The sequence below is a fragment of the Xyrauchen texanus genome, chromosome 27, assembly GCF_025860055.1.
Source record: "Xyrauchen texanus isolate HMW12.3.18 chromosome 27, RBS_HiC_50CHRs, whole genome shotgun sequence".
NCBI classification, from domain to species: Eukaryota; Metazoa; Chordata; class Actinopteri; order Cypriniformes; family Catostomidae; genus Xyrauchen; species Xyrauchen texanus.
The window spans coordinates 23,526,448-23,549,787 of NC_068302.1; the positions used below are offsets into that span (position 1 = coordinate 23,526,448).

General features: G+C 40.7%; 1 protein-coding gene across 1 annotated transcript in view; it reads left to right on the plus strand.

Moving 5' to 3' along the window:
* The first annotated feature begins 19,038 nt into the window (after positions 1 to 19,038).
* sema3b (sema domain, immunoglobulin domain (Ig), short basic domain, secreted, (semaphorin) 3B) overlaps positions 19,039 to 23,340 on the plus strand; it is a 45,536-nt gene continuing 41,234 nt past the window's right edge. The window contains exon 1 of the mRNA XM_052094253.1: positions 19,039 to 19,489. The gene's annotated coding sequence lies outside the window, so the exon portion shown is untranslated. The remainder of the gene's footprint in view (positions 19,490 to 23,340) is intronic.

A 23,340-nucleotide genomic window follows, 5' to 3' on the forward strand; every position in this document is an offset into this window, starting at 1 on the left:
GACAATAATATGTGCTTTTTTCTAAACAGGTTTTCCAAAGACTACCCCTGTCTTTCATTGGTCGATCAAACAGATAGCCCTGCCCCAAACTCACTCAATTGCTTAAACAAACAGAGCAATGTTATGATAGCATTTGGAATGCACTGATGTATCAGCCGCTGATATGTATCAGCCAATTATTGACCATATTCAAACCATCTGCATATTTTATACAAGCATGGAAATGTGCTGATGTGAAAAAGTGATTATTTATTTATGGTTAATTAGTAACCCACTTTGTTAAAACTCTGTGAATTCAAATCCATAATCAAGAAATAATAATAGCCACAATATGTAGAAGGGTTGGCACTTCTAAGAGCATGTAATATTTAGGCTATGTCAACATCAATCCTGAAACATTTGAAAAATGTGCTTTCCTTTTCAAAACGCTGACCACCACATCGCTGTTTTCAAGCATTTTCCAAAAGTTTCTCGTCCACAGTGACACATTTTTAAATGCTTGAATCCCCTTACACCACAGTGGTCTGAAACGCATTTGTCCTCATGTTCCATCACCGGACACCAATTCGGTTTAAGTAATATTTATCTTAAACTACGCTATCAAAATGAATGGCAGGCAAAACAACGGCGCTGCATCATGAGCCCCATCTTGATAGTTTTAGGTTAAATGGATCACATGACTGCATCTGTACCGGTAGCCAAATGGTAGGTAGCGGTGCAGTGTGTAAACCTCACTCCCTTGCTGTTAAGAGGTGCACTAGCGACTGATGCTAGAAGCTGTAGTCTATAGTCTCCTTGTTAGCGCTCCTGCCTCACATGTTCGAATCTCTCTCAGAGTGGGTCGAGCAGGTTGCCAACTTTATATATATATATATATATATATATATATATATATATATTAAATGGAATGTTAAATCAATTATTTATTGTAAGAACAGTAACAAAGCTTTTGTACTTCTTTGTACGTTTTTAAAGCATAATTCCAAAGTGAAACACTGATCTGATGACAAAATAAGGTAAGTGGCAAAATATCGATATTGGTATCAGTATAGGCCTATATAGGTTTTTGTTAAAGTTTTCATATTGGTGCATTCCTAGATAGCACCACAGTCACCATCAGGGCCATAGCAGGAATTTTGGACCCCTTGACTATATATTGCTCTGGGCCCCTTTCCTATTAAAAAAAACCTGTATTGAATTTGTTGTGGGCCCCCTCTAGACCTTTGTGCCCCAAGAATTGTTACCACCTTTCACCCCACTAGCTACAGCCCTCGTCACCATTTAATTTTTTTTTGGTGAAATCAACCTCCAAAATACTTATTGTTGTTTACATAAAGCTGGGTAATAAAAAAAAAAATGAATTTATAGAATTTAAATAGCTTTGGTGTTAAAAGTGTCCTTATCAAAATAACTCAAGACTAAGGAACACCTTTCAGTTATGTGTGACAGAACCATCTCAGGGTGAGAGCATGTAAACATCATTCCCAATGCCTGTCAATCAGAACAAGTGCATACCTCTACAGGTGAACACAGAGAGAGAGAGGCAACATTTATGCTGCTATATGTGCTAATATGTTTCACAGCCCTTTAAATGTGCAGCAAATGTTCTCATCAATATTTCCTCTCTTCCTCTCCCCCGAGGATGGTTTATTGGTCACATGTTTTCCCTTTATTGTTTTTACCTTGCGTCTTATTCATGGTTTACAAGGATGAGAGGATGTTAAACCAGTCCATGCTGGCATCTGTCTAATTTTGCTAACTTCTACCCAAAGATAGATTCATTTTCACCGGAATACTTTAGAGTTTGATTGGACGCGCACCTTTGATATCAAGAACAAAAGATATGGAAAGCTTTTTTATTTTGTTGGCCTCCCATGATAAGCCTATTTGCGTTGTTATCCTAACCATGTATGATTGTCTGTTACTATATGAGAACAGACATACATCCTGCCTCCAACTTACACCATTAATATTGCTGTGTTGAGCAGTCGGGCCACTTCATATTTTTATATAACAGCACAGAGATGGAGAGTTTACAGTTTTCAAAAAAATCCACTTATAATACTTATAAGTAGGAATAGGATAAATATTTTAACATCAAAAAAGTTACATACTAGAACCATTGCTATATTATAAGGACAGATCAGAATAGGGTCAAATCTTAGTATTGTTGGCTGTTCATAAAGCAATTAACTGTTTTAATGCATAACTGTCCTACCTACAGTATTTGTTCTCTCTCTCTCTTTCACTGTCTTTAATGGTGTCTACCTCCTTCTGCAAGGACATCTGCTAAGTTACCTTCAACCCACCATGCCAACTGTGATCTGTAGAGGAGTGTGTGTGACCTGCTATAAACTGAAGATAAATCACAAGCCACATTTTAATTTCCTCCCTGTTGAGCAACACACACACCCGCATACATACTCTTCCTTTCAAGTGCACAAACATATACACAAGCAACACACTTTCATTGCTTGAGAGATTTAACATGGGCCATTGACTCTGAAGGGCTATGTAACGTGAAGAATATTTTACATCTCTTGTTCTCTGTCTCTGTTTTGCTGACAGGTGGGTTGTGGGGGTGAGGTATGTGTGTGGTGTATGTACCTGTGTTGTCTCTCTTTAGTAATTTGGCACATTGTGTGCTCTCTGTGGTTCACCGCTCAGAGATTGCAAGCACCGGCAACAGGGGGAAACTGAAAAAAAAACATAATTTGTGAATGACAGGATTTTGTGTTCTTTACAAAAAATTACTCTGGGTGCACAATGGTAAAGTGATGGCACTTTGATAAATATCATGATTGTGAATAATTGCATTTTTTATTCACTTGACCGACACTTAAACTTAATTCTGTATCAAACTGGTAGCCAGTGGAGAGATGCCAGCACTGGTGTTATATTGGAATCAAACTTTTGTCCTTAGAGTTACAATTGACATGCTCTACCAATTGAGTGTGAATTCATATGGTGGCCATATTCGTAATGTCTCTGAGCAGCTATTTTGTTTTCAGATAATTACAGCTCTTATCTACTTGAATGGGAAAATGCTGAAATCTCCAAACAGATGGTCAAGATTGGAATCAATCAAGGAAATTATTTAATTTCAAGAAAAAGAAAGAATTTTTTTTTTTATCTGAAGGTTAACGGGAATTAAGTACCTTTCAATTGTTTTGGAGTGATAACTTTATTATTAAAGCTGGTAACTGGCTAATAATTCATTAATTTAATTCTGATCTTTTTTTTTTTTTCATGAAACCAAAGACCAAAGGGTTTATCACAGGTAATTTTCTATTTACACCACTTCCTGTTTATAAAGTATATTAAATAATTAATTCATTAATAAAAATTTGGTTTCTCTCCATTTAGTAGAACTGTAACGCTTGAGCAGAGAGGCAGACGAGGAGATGCGGATCCAAATGCTGTTAAGAATTTATTAAATAAACAAACAAACAAGTAAACACAAAGGAACAACCCTCAATGGGGAAATAAAACATAAAACTGAAAACTAAACATGATGAACACAGAGAACTCAGGCAGGGAACAGATGGCAGGGAACAGATACCAGGCTAACAACATACCTCCATTAACAAACAACGACTGACCGAGACTGAACAAACAGACAGGGTTTAAATACAAGAATGTGAGACAAAGGGGCCAATGAACAACCAGAACACAAACTAGATGACAAGGTGATTAACAGAAGCAAATGACAAATTAACAAGGGCAGGTGAAAACAATGAACAGTGAACACGAGGGAAAACAAGACTATGGAGTTACAAGGGTGCCAAAAGTGGAAACTAAGGAGCTACAAAAGTGACAAATGACAAACAAAGGGCAACGAAAAAACAAGACAGGGTATACATAACAGAGCCCCCCCCCTCAAAGGATCGGCTTCCAGACGATCCTAAAAACCCAAGACAAAAGACAGAAAACCCACAGAGAACAAAATGATGGCACCGGGGGCAGACAGGCAGACCAGGGGGGGCACAAGAACAAGGAGGCAGTCCAAGGGGCACAGAGGGCAGGCAGGAAGTCCAAGGGGGGCCACGAGGGGAAATGAGACAGTCCACGGGGGCACAAAGGGAGATGAGACAGTCCATGGGGGCACAAGGGGCAATAAGGCAGTCCATGGGGGCACAAAGGGACAGGTTTAGGAGGCCGGTGTGGTATTGACTGGGCAGGGACAGGTTTAGATGGCCCGGGGGCTGGCCATAAGGCAAGGGCCGGTTCAGGGGGCCTGGGAGGAGGCCGTGGGCCAAGGGCCGGTTTGGGGAACCTGGGAGGTGGCCACAGGACAGAGGCCGGTCTTGGTGGCCTAGGAGGTGGCCGTGGTGCAAGGACCGGTTCAGGGGGCCTGGGAGGAGGAGTGGCCACTGGGGAGGCCGGCGGAGCTGCGAGGGGCGGAGCCAAAGGGGACTTCTGAGGCGGAGCCAAAGGAGGCTCGAGAGGCGAAGCCGAGGGGGGGTGATGGCTTGGAAGGCTCAGAAGGCAGAGCTGAGGGAGGCGGCGCCGTGGGAGGCTTTAGGAGCGGGGACCTGGAAGGCTCTGGAGTCTCTGGGGGCAGAGCCGTAGGGGGCTCTGGAGGTGGAGCCGTAGGAGGCTCGGGAGGCAGAGCCGTGGGAGGTCCTGGAGGCGGAGCTGTAGGAGGCTTAAGAGGCTCTGGAGGTGGAGCCGTCGGAGGCTCTGGAGGCAGAGCCGAGGGAGGCTCGAGGAGAAGAGCCGCAGGAGGCTGAGCTGAAGGAGGCTCAGGAGGCGGAGCCGTGGGAGGCTTGGGAGATTCTGGAGGTGGAGCCCTGGAAGAGCTAGGAGACGGGGCTGAGGAAGGCAGAGCCGATGCTGGCTCAGGAGGCCCAGGAGGCGGAGCCGTGGGAGGCTCTGGAGGTTGCGCCGAGGAAGGCTCAGGAGGCGGGGCCAAGGAAGGTGGCGCCGTAAGAGGCTGAAGAGGCGGAGACCTAGAAGTCTCTGGAAGCGGGGCCGAAGGGGGTGGCGCCTTAGGAGGTTTCAGAGGAGGAACCCTAGAAGGCTCGAGAGGCTTGAGGGGCGGAGCCCTGGAAAGCTCGAGAGGCGGAGCCCTGGGTGGCTCAAGAGGCTTGAGGGGCGGAGCCCTGGAAGGCTTGAGAGGCGAAGCCCTGGGTGGCTCGAGAGGCCTGGGAGGTGGAGCCCTGGCAGGCTCGAGAGACTTGAGGGTGGAGCCCTGGAAGGCTCGAGAGGCGGAGCCCTGGGTGGCTCGAGAGGCTTGAGGGGCGGAGCCCTGGAAGGCTCGAGAGGCTTGAGGGGCGGAGCCCTGGAAGGCTCGAGAGGCGGAGCCCTGGGTGGCTCGAGAGGCCTGGGAGGTGGAGCCCTGGCAGGCTCAAGAGGCTTGAGGGGCGGAGCCCTGGAAGGCTCGGGAGGCGGAGCCCTGGAAGGCTCGGGAGGCTCGGAAGGCGGGGCTCTGGAAAGCCCGGAAGGCGGAGCTCTGGAAAGCTCGGGAAACTCGGAAGGCGGAGCTCTGGAAAGCTTGGGTAACTCGGAAGGCGGAGCTCTGGAAAGCTCGGGAAACTCGGAAGGCGGAGCTCTGGAAAGCTCGGGAAACTCGGAAGGCGGAGCTCTGGAAAGCTCGGAAGGCGGAGCTCTGGAAAGCTTGGGTAACTCGGAAGGCGGAGCTCTGGAAAGCCCGGAAGGCGGAGCTCTGGAAAGCCCGGAAGGCGGAGCTCTGGAAAGCCCGGGTAGCCCGGAAGGCGGAGCTCTGGAAAGCTCGGAAGGCGGAGCTCTGGAAAGCCCGGAAGGCGGAGCTCTGGAAAGCCCGGAAGGCGGAGCTCTGGAAAGCCCGGAAGGCGGAGCTCTGGAAAGCCCGGAAGGCGGAGCTCTGGAAAGCCCGGAAGGCGGAGCTCTGGAAAGCCCGGAAGGCGGAGCTCTGGAAAGCCCGAGTAACTCGGAAGGCGGAGCTCTGGAAAGCCCGGGTAGCCCAGAAGGCGGAGCTCTGGAAAGCCCGGGTAGCCCAGAAGGCGGAGCTCTGGAAAGCCCGGGTAGCCCAGAAGGCGGAGCTCTGGAAAGCCCGGAAGGCGGAGCTCTGGAAAGCCCGGAAGGCGGAGCCCTGGAAAGCCCGGAAGGCGGAGCCCTGGAAGGCTCGAGAGGCGCTGGCTCTTGGACGGTCACGGCCACTGGCGCTGGCTCTTGGACGGTCACGGCCACTGGCGCTGGCTCTTGGACGGTCACGGCCACTGGCGCTGGCTCTTGGACGGTCACGGCCACTGGCGCTGGCTCAGGTACGGTCGAGGCTACAGGCGCTGGCTCAGGGACGGTCGAGGCTACAGGCGCTGGCTCAGGGACGGTCGAGGCTACAGGCGCTGGCTCAGGGACGGTCGAGGCTACAGGCGCTGGCTCAGGGACGGTCGAGGCTACAGGTGCTGGCTCACAGACCTCTGAGGCGACAGGCGCTGGCTGGGTTACCGTGGTATGCGCCAGTTTTGGTTCGCTGGGCGCTGAGAGCAGAGCCAAGAGGGGTTTATGGTACGGGGCTGCGGCAGGCGGAGGCTGGAGAGCAGAGACCTTTCCCCTTCTCCTCTTCCTCCGGGCTGATGCGACTGGCGAAGCTGGGACACTGTTCCTGGTCAGCGTGGCCTCAGGCTCGCTGGCTGTGGCTGGCGTGGCCTCAGGCTCGCTGGCTGTGGCTGGCGTGGGCGCAGGCTCGCTCACGGTGGCAGGCGTAGGCTCTGGCTCGCTCACGGTGGCAGGCGTAGGCTCTGGCTCGCTCACGGTGGCAGGCGTAGGCTCTGGCTCGCTCACGGTGGCAGGCGTAGGCTCTGGCTCGCTCACGGTGGCAGGCGTAGGCTCTGGCTCGCAGACCGGGGCAGGCGTGGGCCGGGAGGCGGAAACCAGTCTTCTTTCCTCCTCTGGGTGGACGAAGTTGACCGTGCTGGCTCATGGATGAAGACAGGCGTGGGGGCGAGTTCGCTGACCGGTGGGGCAGGTGGAAGAGGACGAGCCAAGGACCACTGGAGGGTCACCGCCGTGGGAGTAGAGGCAGGATCCTCAACCACACCCAAACTAAGCAGCGAGCCGCATACCAGAAGTGTCTCCTCCATGAACTCGCCGAGCGTCCAGCCATGCGTCGTCGTGGGCAACCGCTCTTGGAGCGAACCGGTCAGGCTAGCCTGGAAAAACACCACCAGGGAGGAGTCAGGAAAGTCGGTGGCGCCCGCCAGGTACAGGAAGTCCCTAATGTGATCCTCCACCGGGCGGCTTCCTTGCTTCAGGTCCAGGAGGCGGCAGCTTGCCCGGAGAACCGCTGGATCCATTGTTGGGTCAGTCGTTCTGTAACGCTTGAGCAGAGAGGCAGATGAGGAGATGCGGATCCAAATGCAGTTAAGAATTTATTAAATAAACAAACAAGTAAACACAAAGGAACAACCCTCAATGGGGAAATAAAACATAAAACTGAAAACTAAACACGATGAACACAAACAGAGAACTCAGGCAGGGAACACATACCAGGCTAACAACATACCTCCATTAACAAACAACGACTGACCGAGACAGAACAAACAGACAGGGTTTAAATACAAGAATGTGAGACAAAGGGGCCAATGAACAACCAGAACACAAACTAGATGACAAGGTGATTAACAGAAGCAAATGACAAATTAACAAGGGCAGGTGAAAACAATGAACAGTGAACACGAGGGAAAACAAGACTATGGAGTTACAAGGGTGCCAAAAGTGAAAACTAAGGAGCTACAAAAGTGACAAAAATGACAAACAAAGGGCAACGAAAAAACAAGACAGGGTATAAATAACAAGAACATAACCATGTGCTTTGATCCTGAAGGAAACTGCTGCATCACACATTTCTTTGCCTAATTGTCAGAGGTGGGTAGAGTAGCCAAAAACTGTACTCAAGTAAAAGTACAATTACTTTAAAAAAAGAATTGCCCAAGTAGAAGTAAATGTACTTACATAAATAATTACTTGAGTAATAGTAAGAAAGTATCCAATTAAAAGAGTATTCAAGTAGTGAGTAACTTGTTACTTTCACAAATTACGTAATGGCAGTTAACTCCCCTATATACCATTACATAATTCACATTTAACATGTACTACAGAATTATTAATATTGTTATTATTAATGGAAATTCTGTTATCATTCACCGTCATGTTATTCCAAACCCATATGACTTTCTTTCTTCCAAGCAACACAATAAGGAGATATTAGGCAGAATGTTTGCCTGAGACACTATTTGCTTTCAGTGAATGTGTTTTTTTTTTCCCTCTATAATTTGAGTGTATGGTGACTGAGACTGTCAGTCCCTAACATTGTCTACAGAACACAGAAGTTCACATGGGTTTGGAACAACATGAGGGTAGTGAAATGATGACAGAATGTTAAATTATTAAATTATGGCTGAGCTATCATTTTAAACAAATAGTTAACCCAAAATGAAAATTCTCTCATCATTTACTCACCCTCATGCCACCCAAGATGTGCATGACTTTCTTTCTTCTGCAGAACACAAATTAAGATTTTTAGAAGAATATTTAAACATTTTGATGCTCCAAAAACCACAAAAAAGCTGCGTAAAAGTAATCCATAAGACACCCGTATTTAAATCCATATCTTCAGAAGTGATGTGATATGATATGTGTGAGTAAGAAACATATCAATATTTGTCATTTTCTTTTTGCTAGACATTCTTCTCCCTGCCCAGCAGGGGTGATATGCAGAGAAGAATGTGAATCACCAAAAACACAAGAAGGAAGTGAAAGTGATCTGTTTTTCATCTACACCTGTCACATTGTTTCTGAAGATATTGATTTAACCACTGGAGTCTTGTGGATTACATTTATGTTGACTTGTGTGATTTTTTTTATTTTCTTAAAAATATTGGCACCCATTCACTTGCATTGTATGGACCAAAATAGCTGATAAATTCTTTTAAAAATCTTAATTTGTGTTCAGCAGATGAAAGAAAGTAATTCACATCTATGTTGGCATGAGGGTGAATTTTGTTAAAATATCCCTTTAAGGGCTCTTGTCAAATCTGGATGAATTTGTCAATAAGAAGAGAGGTTTGGAAACATTTCTAGTAATTATTACAGTAAAAACATGAAAATGTCCCACAGGGACATTATATATAATGCTGAAATATAAACCAAAGCAAGATCATGTTTTATTAATGCCTACTTTCACTATTTCATAGCTTTGAAAGTCCTGTGTGGATCCTTATTTCAGTTTTCAGTACAAAAGAATTGCTGTTTATAGTCGGAGGATGGCGCTGTGCGCCCAGAAATGCTAGCTTATATTGGGGTTTAAAGATACTATAATATAACAATTAAATACAATATTGTACATTAGATAAAATGTGTTTACTCTTTATGTTAACATATATATTATTCACCATATGATCATGCACACCTCGCGCCCCTCACTTTGCATGTTAATAAATGCTGTCTGTTCACGCTCCAGTTGTCAATCACACGTTCCGTAGAACAAACGGCATTTACATTTGATGTGGCTGTTTACATGGATTTATATAGTTAATCAGCCCGAATTAGCTGCAACAGTTTCCAGTGCGAGGGCGTGGGGTAAAAACGTAAATACTGCTCATGACAAAAAAACATTTTGTAATCGAATGATTTATCCCTTTTTTGTCAAATATGTAGAAGGTGCAGCTCTTGGGACATAAGGAAATTACACTCAATTATTTAGAGTACAACATTTCAAGTGGTCTATTTGAACAGGCCTATTAAGTACCACAGCTTTTACTGGGGACTTAAAAGGCACAAAGGTATGACCCAAATGCATATTACAATTATAATATAAATAGGGCTATCAATTGAATATGTAAATGTACACTTTTGTGGTAGTTCCCCTGCACATTCCAAGCTTACATCACTTTACCTTAAACTATCAACTCTGAAGGACCTTGAACGCTCTTCTGTTATTTTGCTAATTGTATTTTTTTTATTTTAAGTAATCTGTACACATTTTATCCTCCTTCAGTCTGCTCACACACACTCATTGTTACTCATAAACTCACATTTACACTTTTTCTAGGAGGCTACCCTCTTCTAACTGTTTAGTTTTGGCTAAACAGTTTAGCTTTAAACTCTATAATTGTGGCACCCTGTCACCACGTCGTCCAAACAAACAATTCATGCTTTATTGCATTCAGAGACTTGTCGAGTTAATAATGAATCAAATGAATCTGATTCAGTTCAAAGGCAGGTTAAATGGACAATTCATCATTGTGAACTTCCCCAGAGTCTCTCAACACTTCTTTTCTTCCTTTCCTTTTTTTAGTGGCTCTTTCTATCCAGTGACTCAGTCTGTCCCTTTGTGTTCACTCCTAAAGACACAACATGAGTGTGTGTGGCCAAGGACAGTTCAGATGGGGCTCTTTGTTTTTGTCTGTATGGCCACTTGGTCCTTGCACATCTCATTAGCTGGAACCATTGCTGGTTACCACAGAAAGTGTGTGTCAGTGGGTATTTGTTGTTCCATTTCCTGATCCTCTGAAATGAGCAATTTTTTAGGGAGAGAAAGAGAGAAAGCGAGTATAAAGAGAGAGGCCAAAAAACTTTTTAAGAGCTCTGTACCGTTCTCTTGAAGTTCAAGCCACAAAATAACATTGTTATGCGCAATCAAGCACACAAGATATTTGGCAGTGTACGTGTGTGTGTGTGTGTGTGTGTGTGTGTGTGTGTGTGTGTGTGTGTGTGTGTGTGTGTGTGTGTGTGTGTGTGTGAGAGAGAGAGAGAGAGAGAGAGAGAGAGAGAGAGAGAGAGAAACAGAAACTAGCAGTTCCTTTAGGCCTTACCGATCCTTTAGCCACATGGCATTAAAGGAAATGTAATATCCTGGTGCTTCAGTCGGGGAATATGTGTTCTGAATCCTGTGAGACATAGTGTGATGTTTAACTTTTATTGATTTGGCTGTGTATAACTTATGTAATTATACAATACAACTTACATTGTAAAGTCTTGACACAAGAATCGATGAGGTTTAATGTTTTGACGTGTCGCCATATTTGATTTTGGCTCTGTATACTTGAGTTGATCAATGATTTGATATTGAATAATGACTTCAATTTCGATTTGTTCATCATACAAAGTGATCGTGTCTTCAGAAGACTTGGAATATGATCCACGAGTTGCATGGACTACGTTGATGATGCTTTTTGGTGATGTTTTAAGCATTACAGTGAGTCAATATCAGCTGCACTCTAAAAATCTTTTGTGAGGTAACCTTAAAATGTGCTTTGGGTTGTATCAGCTAAATTTACTACTTTTATTTGATTAAAATTTTTTCATTTAATGTGGATAAATCAACCTGACAAATTAGGTTACACCAAAAAAATGTAATTTTTATAGGTTAGACCAAGTAGAAATAGATCCTTGATGTAACAATTACAGGTTACCACTTTTTTCAGTGTGCTATGGAAATCAGAGTGTGGCAGTGGGGGCGTGGTCGAGCGTCCGTCCAGAGAGAGAGAAATAGGTAAGGGTGCTTACACCTGAGCTAAATTATTCTAACACCTGTCTCTAATTCCAGTGAGCATGTGGAGAGCAGCATATATGTGGCCACGCCACCAGAAGACGGAGAGAGAGTCAGGGACAAGAGACCTTATTGTGAAGCTGATGAGTGATTGTTGTGAAGCTGATATTAAGAAGCTGAAAAGCGCTGGAGTATATTCATTAAAGCCTTACTTGTGAAGAAACCACTCTCCTGTGTCCTCCTGCTGTGATGGTCCTTTTAAAGAGAGATCGCCACAATCTTTAAAACATTTCCTTTTTGTGTTCCACAGAAGAAAGTAAGTCATCTGGGTTTGTTTATTTGTTTTAATTTTTGGGGTGAACTATTCCTTTAAACTTATAATAATAATGGTGAATTGGAACACCTCCCTAAAGTCAGTCCCTGATGCTGCAATATTTAATATCATAATTCATAACTTAATTACACATATCTGTAAATATTCAACTAATACTTACCTGCAACCTGAACCTATGTCACCACTTATCCCAATACCCAGAGTGCATAGCTGTCCCACATGTTCAATGTTAAATGCTCAGTCATTTTAGTTTCCTCATTCACTCACACACACACACACACACACACACACACACACACACACACACACACACACACACACACACACACACACACACACAGTAGTGTTTCCATGTTTTATGGGGACTTTCCATAGATATAATGGTTTTTATACTGTACAAACTTTATATTCTATCCCCTAAACCTAACCCTACCCCTAAACCTAACCCTCACAGAAAACGCTCTGCATTTTTACATTTTCAAAAAACATAATTTAGTATGATTTATAAGCTGTTTTCCTCATGGGGACCGACAAAATGTCCCCACAAGGTCAAAAATTTCGGATTTTAGTATCCTTATGGGGACATTTGGTCCCCACAAAGTGATAAATACACGCTCACACACACACACACACGTGCGCGCATGCTCACTCACTTACACACACAGTAGAATCAGCATACCAATGGAACAGGCAGACAAACATCTGTTTTAACAATGAACAAGAGGAAAGAGTGAGAGAGAAAGAAAAAGAGAGAGAAAGAATTGGGTAATGAAGTGAATTTGGTTAGCTACGTTTCGGAAAAGAAGTGTTTCAGCATTTAACAGAGATCCAAAGACGGAGGGGAATTGATGGTAGTGTAAGGCAAGATGAAAGAGAGATACTTTAACATACGTTGCAGCTGGTGTGTGTGTGTGTGTGTGTGTGTGTGTGTGTGTGTGTTCTTAGCTGTAGTTTGGGGACAAAATTGTCCCCCAAAGTGAGCTAAATCTGACCAAACTGACATTAGCTGATATCCTCATTTGTAAAATAATGATTCAAAGATATTTTTATTTCTTCAAAAAATGTTGGAAGGTTTCTTTTATAGGGTTAAATAGTAGTAATTATAATTAGCTTTATATAAAAACAATGGAAGTCCTCATTTAGACAGCAAGTTAACATGTGTCTGTATGTGTGCAGGGCTACACTGAACAGCTGGCATCTGTCTGTTTTTGATGGTTAGTATCAACACCTGTGTGTGCAAATCTGAAAGTTTGTGTTCAAGAGTGATAGGGTGCTGACGTGTCATTTTTATAAATGATATGGCATACCACATCAAAGGTTTTGGGAAAAGATCAAACAATGGAGAGAGGGAGAGGTTTTTCAAAGTAGATGAAAAATTGAATGAATAATGCAAGAAAAGTTTCTTCTTTTGGTCACTTTATCACAAAAATTTTTTTAGAGACTTTAACATGACATAACATGTTAACATAACATGTGTGTGTGTGTTTTTTAACACTGCTCACGCAACCAACCTCAGAAAAGAGTGAAAGAATGAGACAGCACATTGAACCATTAAAAAGGAGCAGAAAGGGTAAATTTGCAGATGGTAGGATAAAAAGACAAAGAGAACAGATTGAGCTGATTGTATGCAACATTTCATTGCACACTGCTGTCCATTACATCATTATAGCAAGCATACAGCATGAACTAATCTAATGCTCAAGTGTGGGAAAAGAACAATTAGCAATTGAATTGATGACAATATGTTACATGATGTCATAATGATGTAAAAGGTCACACACACACACACAGTGACATCAGTGAAATATCAGATTCCCACTTCTCTACTGGGTTTCCCTTTGATGGAATGAATTCCTCTTTTTCTTTCCATCTCTCTGACCACTGTGCACACCATATGTTATAAACATACTCTATGTACATATATGTATACTTTGAGTAAAATGTAATGATTATCTTGCATTTCCCCCCTCAAAAATCATTATAAGCACTAACATAGAGTTTAGGTGCAATTACCAAGGCCCTCACACATGGTTAAAGCAAGTGTGTTCTGTATGTGAGTCAGTGTGTTTTAGGGAAAAGCCAGAAAACATTAAAGGGTCTGAATTACAGTGTCTGAAAAGCAGAGGGAAGTCCCGATCTTCGTTCAAAGTTCTGTAAAGCAGCAAATGTGAATGACTGTATAACTGTAATAAAGTAGAAATCAAAGACAGACAACTGTATAATTATGTTGAATGAATACAAAACTGAGTTATTTCCTGGTAATGTATTTCTCTTTGCATTGTATTGTCATCAGTCTTCATCATGTCTTGCATCCCTCTATTTATTTTTTCTGTAATTTTGACAGTTAACTTTTTTGCCAGTAAAAAAATTCTGTTCTGCATGATTCCCAGTTTTTCTGCCTGCCTCTTTAAAGCCATGTCACACATCTGTATCCGGAAGCAGCTCTGTCTTATAACACACAATCAAGGTGATAAACCATTGGGTAGTGTTAATGTGTAATTTTAACCTAAATACATTTGAGTGATTTTGAGTTACCAAATCAGAATAACAGCTAACATAGATTATTCCTGAAAAACAATCCATAGTTTTAACAGAAGAAAGGAACACAATATGTTTAACATTCAGAGTATTCATATGCGTGTAAATGTGCAGTTGGCCTTTCTAAAGTTCTATGTTAATTAAATTTTTAGCTCAAATTTGAGTGATGCATACTCTTGCCAGATACACAGTGTCCAAAAAACACAAGCGAACTACAGCGCAACCTGCTATTTCACTAGAAACCACTGTGTACCTCTTCCACTTCCAAATTTTTTTATATTCTGATCCCTTTATTTTATTTCCTCCACAACCCTTCCTCTCTTTTTCTTATCCTAACTGAGCCAGTATTGATTGATAAACAGTTTTCAAGGACTCTTTCACACTGATAGCAAATGTGGCTCAATGCTTGCAAAGACCTTGAGTCGTGTGCATATGCGTCTGTCTGTGTGTGTGAACATTCATCAACTTGCTAATGCACCATGAACCATCACATCGCAAGTATTGTACTTTGTTGGCAGGTTACAAGTCAAACAAATTCTCACACATCGTCAACACACGCTTTTTCTTTCTATCATGATGGGGACTTTCCATTCACCATTGTTTTTTTTAGCTAATTATGCTTTTGATCCCTTTCCCTTGCTCCTAAACATAACCCTTTTTGCGTTTTTTTTATTTTTATTTATTTATTTATTTTTTGTATGCCTTAAACATTTTTTTTGTTGGGACTGTTTTTGGTCCCCACTATGCAGGTGATTTCAGATTTTACTCTCCTTGTGGGGACATTTGGTCCTCACATTTTGTGACAGTTTTGCTTGTCCAGCCCCACACTGCAACATTGGTTCAACCAATCATGTGAGTTTCGGGCAGAAATATCTGTTTGTACAACTAATGAAAGACAGGGTGAGTTTTCTGGCATCATTTAAAAAACAGTGATTACATTTGTAATGCCATGTAATGACACTAGAGGCACATAAATTACACAGTTCAGCTTTAAAAGAGAGGGGGCTTTGCTTTGCATTTTGTAACAACATCAGAATTCCACTGCGCCTTGTGTGAGTGGAAGACTTTGGCCGGAATGCCTGAATTCCACTCAGTCCATCAGGAATGCTGGCTGAAGCGAATAACAGAAAGAGACAGAAGGATCAAGTGGGGAACATTTTGATTTCATTAATTTCTCTGACCAGAGGACAGCACTCTGGGTATTAAATGTCATTAATTATCTTCATTGCTTCTGTAAGATTTGTTATGCACATTTCTGGTTGGCAATGGCCTCCTCCCTTCACTACGGCGTCGGTTGTGTTGTTTACATTTCCATAAAATTACATTAGGAGAATGAAGTAGTGGACCTATTATTATGATGTAGCAACAGTAAAAGCTATTACAACTCTACAGGCTCTTTAATACTTGACCATTAGAGTCCTGAAGTGATTTTTAATGCCAGTGAATGTACTGACCTCATCTTATAGTGATTTGTGCTAGAGTCATTTCACTTTAAATAACATTCACTAGATAAAATGTTTGTGTCAAGACTATGCAGCTACATTGTTGTATAACAGATTATTGTCATAAAGGGTTGATTTTGAGTCAATGCTTAAACCCTTCCTTTATGAGCAGTTAGCTAAACTTCTCTACACTTTTCCACATTGCTCTTATAAATCACACATCTGAATCCATTTAAAAAAAGAATAACGACAAAGGAAACTCTTTCGGAAAGTGACATGACATGACACGCTCACTGAAAAAAAACCTTTTATAATAGACAAAAGCTACAATTAAAATTGTTATGTAAATTAATTAAATATATTTCATAATCTATGAGTTTGATGGATTGTTAGTATGAAGCAATACTGTAGGATAAAATCTGTCTTAAATAAAAAGCTAAATATTATTTAGTGGCCACAAATTACAGTGCTTGTAAAAAATGATGGATCTGTTTAATTAGGTTTTGAGTGTCATATGTAGTATGATTGTAGGTTTTATTTGTGAAAGATTTAAAGGTACAGTTCACCCAAAAATGAAAATTCTGTCATCATTTACTCATCCTCATGTTCTTCCAAACCCATGTGACTTTATTTCTTGTGTGGAACAAAAAGTCACAATCACAGCCTCTTACCATTTACTTTTATTGTTTTGAAAAGAGAAACAATGAAAGTGAATGGTGACTGAGACTAACATACTGTATCTAACATGTTACCTAAGCTACCTTTTGTGTTCCACAGAGAAGAAAAGTTACATAATAATTAATTTAGTTTGTACACTAAATTGTATTACATTACACAACACTAATTATACTTTTCATACATATAATAATTTTTTTTATGGGTTCGTTACATTACATTTTCTTTTGTATTCATAAAATGTGTGGTGTTTCTTTAATAGGGGTCTAATGGTTGTGTGGAGTAGCTGTACCGTATGTTTTAGCAGAGGTCACAGGCGTAATCCCAGGTTGGTGCAACCCATGAAATTAAGAGTTATGGAGGATGCCCATCATGTTCTTTCTGCACTGTGCCCTTGAGCAGGTCACTTACATGGTTGTACAGGAATACTTACATAATTACAGGGACCTTTAATTATCATACTGTAAGATAAAAGGAAGCAATCTTGACTTGGGGAAATTATTGCAAGGTTACATCTCTCACATATGAGTCAGGTTAAAAGAACACACAATTTGTGATTGTGTAATTTTGTGTATGTTCAGTTTATTTAGGGTGGTCCTGGTATTTATGGGTCTCACAGTTCTGTTTCCTAAGTTGTGTCCCCAACTATAGGCCATTCAGGGTTCCTTTGCCTGCTCTGGAGAGAGCACATTTGTGTGTGTGTTCCCCTTCATTGTTCGGCTAAGAGAAGAACATTTTATTAAAAGGAAAGATAGAAGCAGTGAGATATGTGAGATAGTAGCAAGTGAAAATCATAGCTACAATTGTCACCCCATTTTAAAACATTCTACATTCTAATATCAGGAAATTGTAAAATTGTTTTTTCGAGGACTGGATAATTAATGATAATTGATCAAATCTTGGGAAATCTTAAAGTCATGGGAATTTATACTGTGAATATACATTTTGTAGTTTTCCTCTTCTCTAAAATATTTTATCAGCTATATATTGCTCTTGTGTAGTGTAAAACCTGCTTGCAAGCCATCGTGATTTGTGAGCAAATAATTCTTAATTCGGTTATTTTTTAAGGAAAATACTCGAAACGGTTACATCAAAATGATATCACAAATGACTGGAAATGTCATGGTAAAGTAATGTTCATTTCAAATACCCATGACATCATTTGTCCCCTCACTGCATATGTGTTATTGTAGTAGTTCTCAACATGGGTCGCAGGTCTGTTCTCATAGGGTTGTGGACAGCAAAGCTAAATGCAAATAATAAAAACGCTACTAACCATATAGTCATGCATAATCTGCCAAATGAATAAATGCATAATTAGGACAGCAAAATAAATAGGGTTATCCAATTCAAAAAGAAGGAGATAATGCTTTCCATAGCTTTTGATGATTTTGTGTATGTCAAAAGCCATGTGTCTAGTCAAACTGCAGTGTTTTGCAAATTCATCTATCTCGGTAAAATCTGGCCAAATGCCTACATAGACAACATCTTCGAAAGCTATGAACAAAACAATGCAAGATAAAAGAAAATATGACTACATTAAATTCAGGTTCACTTGCAACTTTAAAATATGATTTGTGCCAATCACAATGTTTTTTTGTGCGGTCAACATTCCATCAACTTTCAAGAGATACTGTATTTAAAAAACAATCATTTGGTTTGGCTTATGCAGTTCATGGTAATATTAATACATTTCAATGTTTTATTTTAAGGACATTTTTGTTTACTTTTATACGATGGGCCACCACTTGATGTCCAATATAAAATCTGGGTCCTAGGGCAAAGAAAGTTCAGTATGTGTAAGTGTGTGTGGATGTGCGTGTGCGTGTGAAGCCGGTGGAAAACAAAGGTTTACATTATAGGCTGCTGATGACATCAGGTCTCCATGACAGCTTATGGTAAGTGTCATATAACATGGGTGAGCTCTCTATCTCTTCCTTATCTATCTCTCTTTCTCAGACACATTCACAGAGAGAAACCTGTTACAGTGACTTTACTTATTGACATCTCAAAAGAGAGTTTGCCAAGATGAAGAAGTGGATGTTCAGGTGCACTTTTGAGAAACAGAATAAGATAAAGAGAATAAAAGAAATAAAAATATATATAGAAAGAAAATGTAAAAATATTATTGTGTAAGGCCATGATGAACAGATGCAAACTGTTTCCCTCTAGAGGGTCTCATCTGTGCTGTTATGACATCACTCCGTCAAACTTGTGTAGTGCAGCTCACACAGCACTGTGTATTTGTAATGAGTGCAGATCTTCACCATTTAAAAGCCTGATTTCATAGATGCACTGATACATGATTAAAACACAGTGAATGATTGACATCATTACAGTCCTGAGGTGAGTCCACAGGAACCCATCCAGAACTAATTAAAACATTCCAAAACCTCATCTTCAACATTACAAAACACGCACACACACACATCTGATAGTGTTCATCCCAGTATACAAGAGAGAGACTTTTACCTCTGGCCAGTCTCCACCCATAATAGCCTGCCATCAGGAGGGAGTGGCTGACAGAGGGAGGGGAGAGAGAGGGAAAGCTGGAGCTCTCTGCGGTAACAGTCAGTGCAAGAACCAAAGCAGGGAAACACTGACAGAAAAAGGGAGAGAAAGAAAAATGGTTGATAGAGAAAGAAGTAGTAGAATAAGTGGAGTAAAGTGGAGAAGAAGGAGAGATTAACTTAACAGGAAAGAGAGAAAAGAGCAATAAAAGACATTGACTGGAAAATCACTTTAACCCGGGACAGAAGAAACTGAAAGAGAGAAAGAGAATAGACTAGACACATAAATTAAAAGAACTCTTGGACTTAAAACACGTTCATGCGTGGGCTGCTTCTTCTGCTGCTGTTGGTGTGATCTGTCATTCCCCGGCGCATGTGTGTGTGTGTGTGTGTGTGTTCTTGAGAGGGTAAGGAGAGTGTGTGTTGGAGCCTGTCGTTCCTCTGGAGTCTACAGGACCATGGCACCTGTCAGAAACGGATAAACTTGAGGCTTAAGGAAAGAAAAGAAAGAAAAAAGGTGTGTGTTTTTTATTCAGAACTATGCTGTTTAAGTGCATTGTTTTTCTGTGTGTATTAAAATATGCTCATATTTTAATGTGTGTTTAGCTGAAGACCATCTTTATCCCACAATGTTTTTATTTCATATGTTAAATACTTTTTCATTGAAGTCCCAACAGATAGTTTAAAAAGCAAGAGTTTGTAATGTAGGGAGCCCTCCTATGCGACAAGCCATTCAACCACTTTGTGTAAGTAATTATGTGTGTTAGTGTGTGGATAATCCATGGCTTGGTGTTGTTTATATATGCATGAACACTAGTTTAGGGTACTTTAGTTTCATAGATTGTGAAGAGTGTGGTTGTGTGAACTAATCATGGGTTGTGTTGGTCTATGTGAGCATACTGTAGTCTTGAATGTGTGTGTGTGTGTGTGTGTGTGTGTGTGTGTGTGTGTGTGTGTGTGTGTGAGCGTGTATTTATCACTTTGTGGGGACCAAATGTCCCCATAAGGATAGTAAAACCCGAAATTTTTGACCTTGTGGGGACATTTTGTCGGTCCCCATGAGGAAAACAGCTTATAAATCATACTAAATTATGTTTTTTGAAAATGTAAAAATGCAGAAAGTTTTCTGTGATGGTTAGGTTTAGGGGTAGGGTTAGGTTTAGGGGATAGAATATAAAGTTTGTACAGTATAAAAACCATTATGTCTATGGAAAGTCCCCATAAAACATGGAAACACAACATGTGTGTGTGTGTGTGTGTGTGTGTGTGTGTGTGTGTGGAGAGTGGACTGACCTAACTGGACTGTTCTCTTAATATAGGATGATATTAAAAGATTAAATCATCTGTGAAAGAGGGAGGGAAAGAGAAAGCAAGAGAGAGAGAATGATGAGTGTATTTCTATGAAATATTTACCCTTCTGCAACTCTGATGTCTCCTGTGTTGGTCATAGGATGATGTTCTCTGGTTCACACAAAGAGCAAAATACTGTTGTCATCAATTCATCGTGAGCATTTTATGATTTTTATATCTTCAACTCAAATCCATCACAAATTAATGAAAATATGTGAGTGAGAACACACACACACATACAGAGATGTTACTTGAGGATATACTATAGACTTCTATGTTTTTTTTACAAAGCTCATTATAATTACTATAGACTAGCCCTAACCCACACACTTGCCCTAAAAGAAGAATGTTTGCCTTTTTTTCAGAATAATAAAAAAAGTTTGTTAATTACTGGTTACATTGTAAAATCTAATTAGATGACCTTAGATCTTTTTAAGGCAATCGGTTTGCATGCTTTTTCTAAGTAAACATACTTACAAGTACTTTTTATGTAATGTTAACTAGTTACAAGTAACCTTTACCTGTGACTAAAGTATCATTATTTGTATTTAATTATTTAAATTAAGTTATAGCACGTCTTCTACAGTGTAAGGGGAATTAAAACTGGAATCTCGGTTAGCCATATTACACACTGGACTTTCCTCAGTACTCAGTGCACATAAATCTACACTTTTGTAAAGTACAATTGAGTAAAGAAGAATGGCTTAAATTGAATAGGCTCCAAGTTCACCAGAGGTAACACTAATCACTCTCATTGTGACTGCACACAAATCACAACTATCAACCAGCTACAATAAAACAACAATAATAGTCATAAGAATTATAACTATATACTGTACATATTTAACATACTTTATTATTGCTCTACATAAGTTCCCTTGTTATGTCCAAACATAAATAATGTATTCAAGTGCAATTGCTTATGGATATTCCATACTGCTGCAATTTTGTACTTGATCAGTTTTAGTTTTACTTGAAGCCAAAGTTAAAGAACGAAATGTGATATTTCAATACTGTTTAATTAGGACCACTTCAGTGATTTTAATAATGACAACTTTAGGGTTTAGAGAGTAATGATAACTTAATTAAAACTAGTAAGAATAGTAAGAAATGTAGCTTAAGTTGAGCAAACTTTTTTTTTGTTTTTACAATTTGTCATAGCTGTTAGTATTGGTATTAGTACTATTACTATAAGCCAATTTTTTGTAATTAAGAGACGAATGGTCATCAACTTTAAGGAAAAGTATGAATCCATTTTTCAACTGAGGATGTCCCCAGATGTCCCCGAAGGTAGATTTGGTCATTTAAGAATGTATACACACACATGCACTACCCAAAATAGTAATTAGCCACACAAACACCCACAGATCCACTCACTCTCATACTCCTCACATGCACTCACACAGGCACGCCACATGCTGTGATTTTGGTTAGCTGTGTTTTTGATGAGGGGAAGAATGTCGTGTTGTTTTGTGGCGACTCTGAGAGACCGTGTGTGTGTGTGTGTGTGTGTGTGTGTGTGTGTGTGTGTGTGCGTTTGATAAAATCACATGCAAGGACTCACACACAAACGTATGATCCCAGACTGTCCTATAGTGCAATGGTCTTTCTTTACGACCCAGATTTTACATTGGTGTTAAGGGGTGACACAATACCAAAATTGTTTATTATACAAAAAAGTCCTGTATAAGTAACCTGTCCATGTTGGCATCTACCATCTAATTTGGCTGACATTTACCAAGTGGCAGATGGATTTGCGCCAAAGTACTGTAGAGTTTGATTGGATGCATGTCCTTTGAAATCAACAACAAAAGATATGAGAAGCGTTTTCTCCCCTGTTTTTAAAGTTGATTAGTATTTTCCTATCTAAACGCTACATGGTTAGATGGTTTATTGCTTTTTTCTCAATTGCATTTACATTTTTTCCCCCCTGCTCCCCACAACCCCATCAGATCCCATTTTGGGGGTTGCAACCCAACAGTTGAGAACCATTGCTTTAAAGTGCAATCTCCAAGAGACTTTCTCTATTGCTCTCTGGCTCCTTCATTCTTGCTTTTAGGATTAGGGGGTGGGTATAGAGAGAGAGAGAGTAAGAGAGAAAGAGGGAGACAGTGAGAGTGAAATGGCTTTTAGCCCAGTGCCTCAGCCGGTGTGGATCGTTAATTGAGCTGCTCCCATAGGGGGGTATCAGACCCCAGATTAATTTGGCTCCCCCTTCACACACACATACTTTCCCCCTCACACACACTTTTAGGGCCCTTTATATCCATCTATTAGACCACAGTTGTCAGAAGCCCTGTCACTGCTGGAGTTTCCATTCTGAGATTGCGGGTGGGTTGGTCTCTACGGTAAAGTTATCGATTTTGTTGTGGAGGGTAGTATGACTTAACTGTGGTGGGACCTGTAGGCCTTAGACATATTAGATTGCTTGTTTTTAACAAATAATTCATTCTATATTTCACTGTGAATATTTGTTAGTGTTACTAAAGGAATAGTTCACCCAAAAAGTTAAATTATGTAATTATGTTGTTATAACCGGTTGCCTTTCTTCAGTGGAACAAAAATACAAATATTTTTTATATATATATTTGAGCTTTCAGGCATGTCTTTTCCATAATAAAAAAATAATAATACAATAAATACAGGAAATCACCAAAAATAACGCTCTATAGATGTATTTCAAATGACTCGTGCTCTATATTCCAAGTCTTCTGAAGCCACACAATAGCTTTGTGTGAGGAAAAAGCCAAAATTCATTATTCACTGATTATCGTCCCCTCCAGTGTGGAGTATGGGTGACAAAATCTCTATTTTTAATTTTTGGGGTGAACTATTTTTAAGTGTATGCAGTCTTCTGAATATTCCAGGTAAACCTCTATCGACAGCACAACAAAAAATTCTAATTTAGACCACAATTTGTAAAAAACAAAAATGATATGTTGATAGTTATGCACTTACAATAAAAGACTATAGGGAAACTGGATGCCCCATAGACCTCCATTGTAAGTACATTTCTGT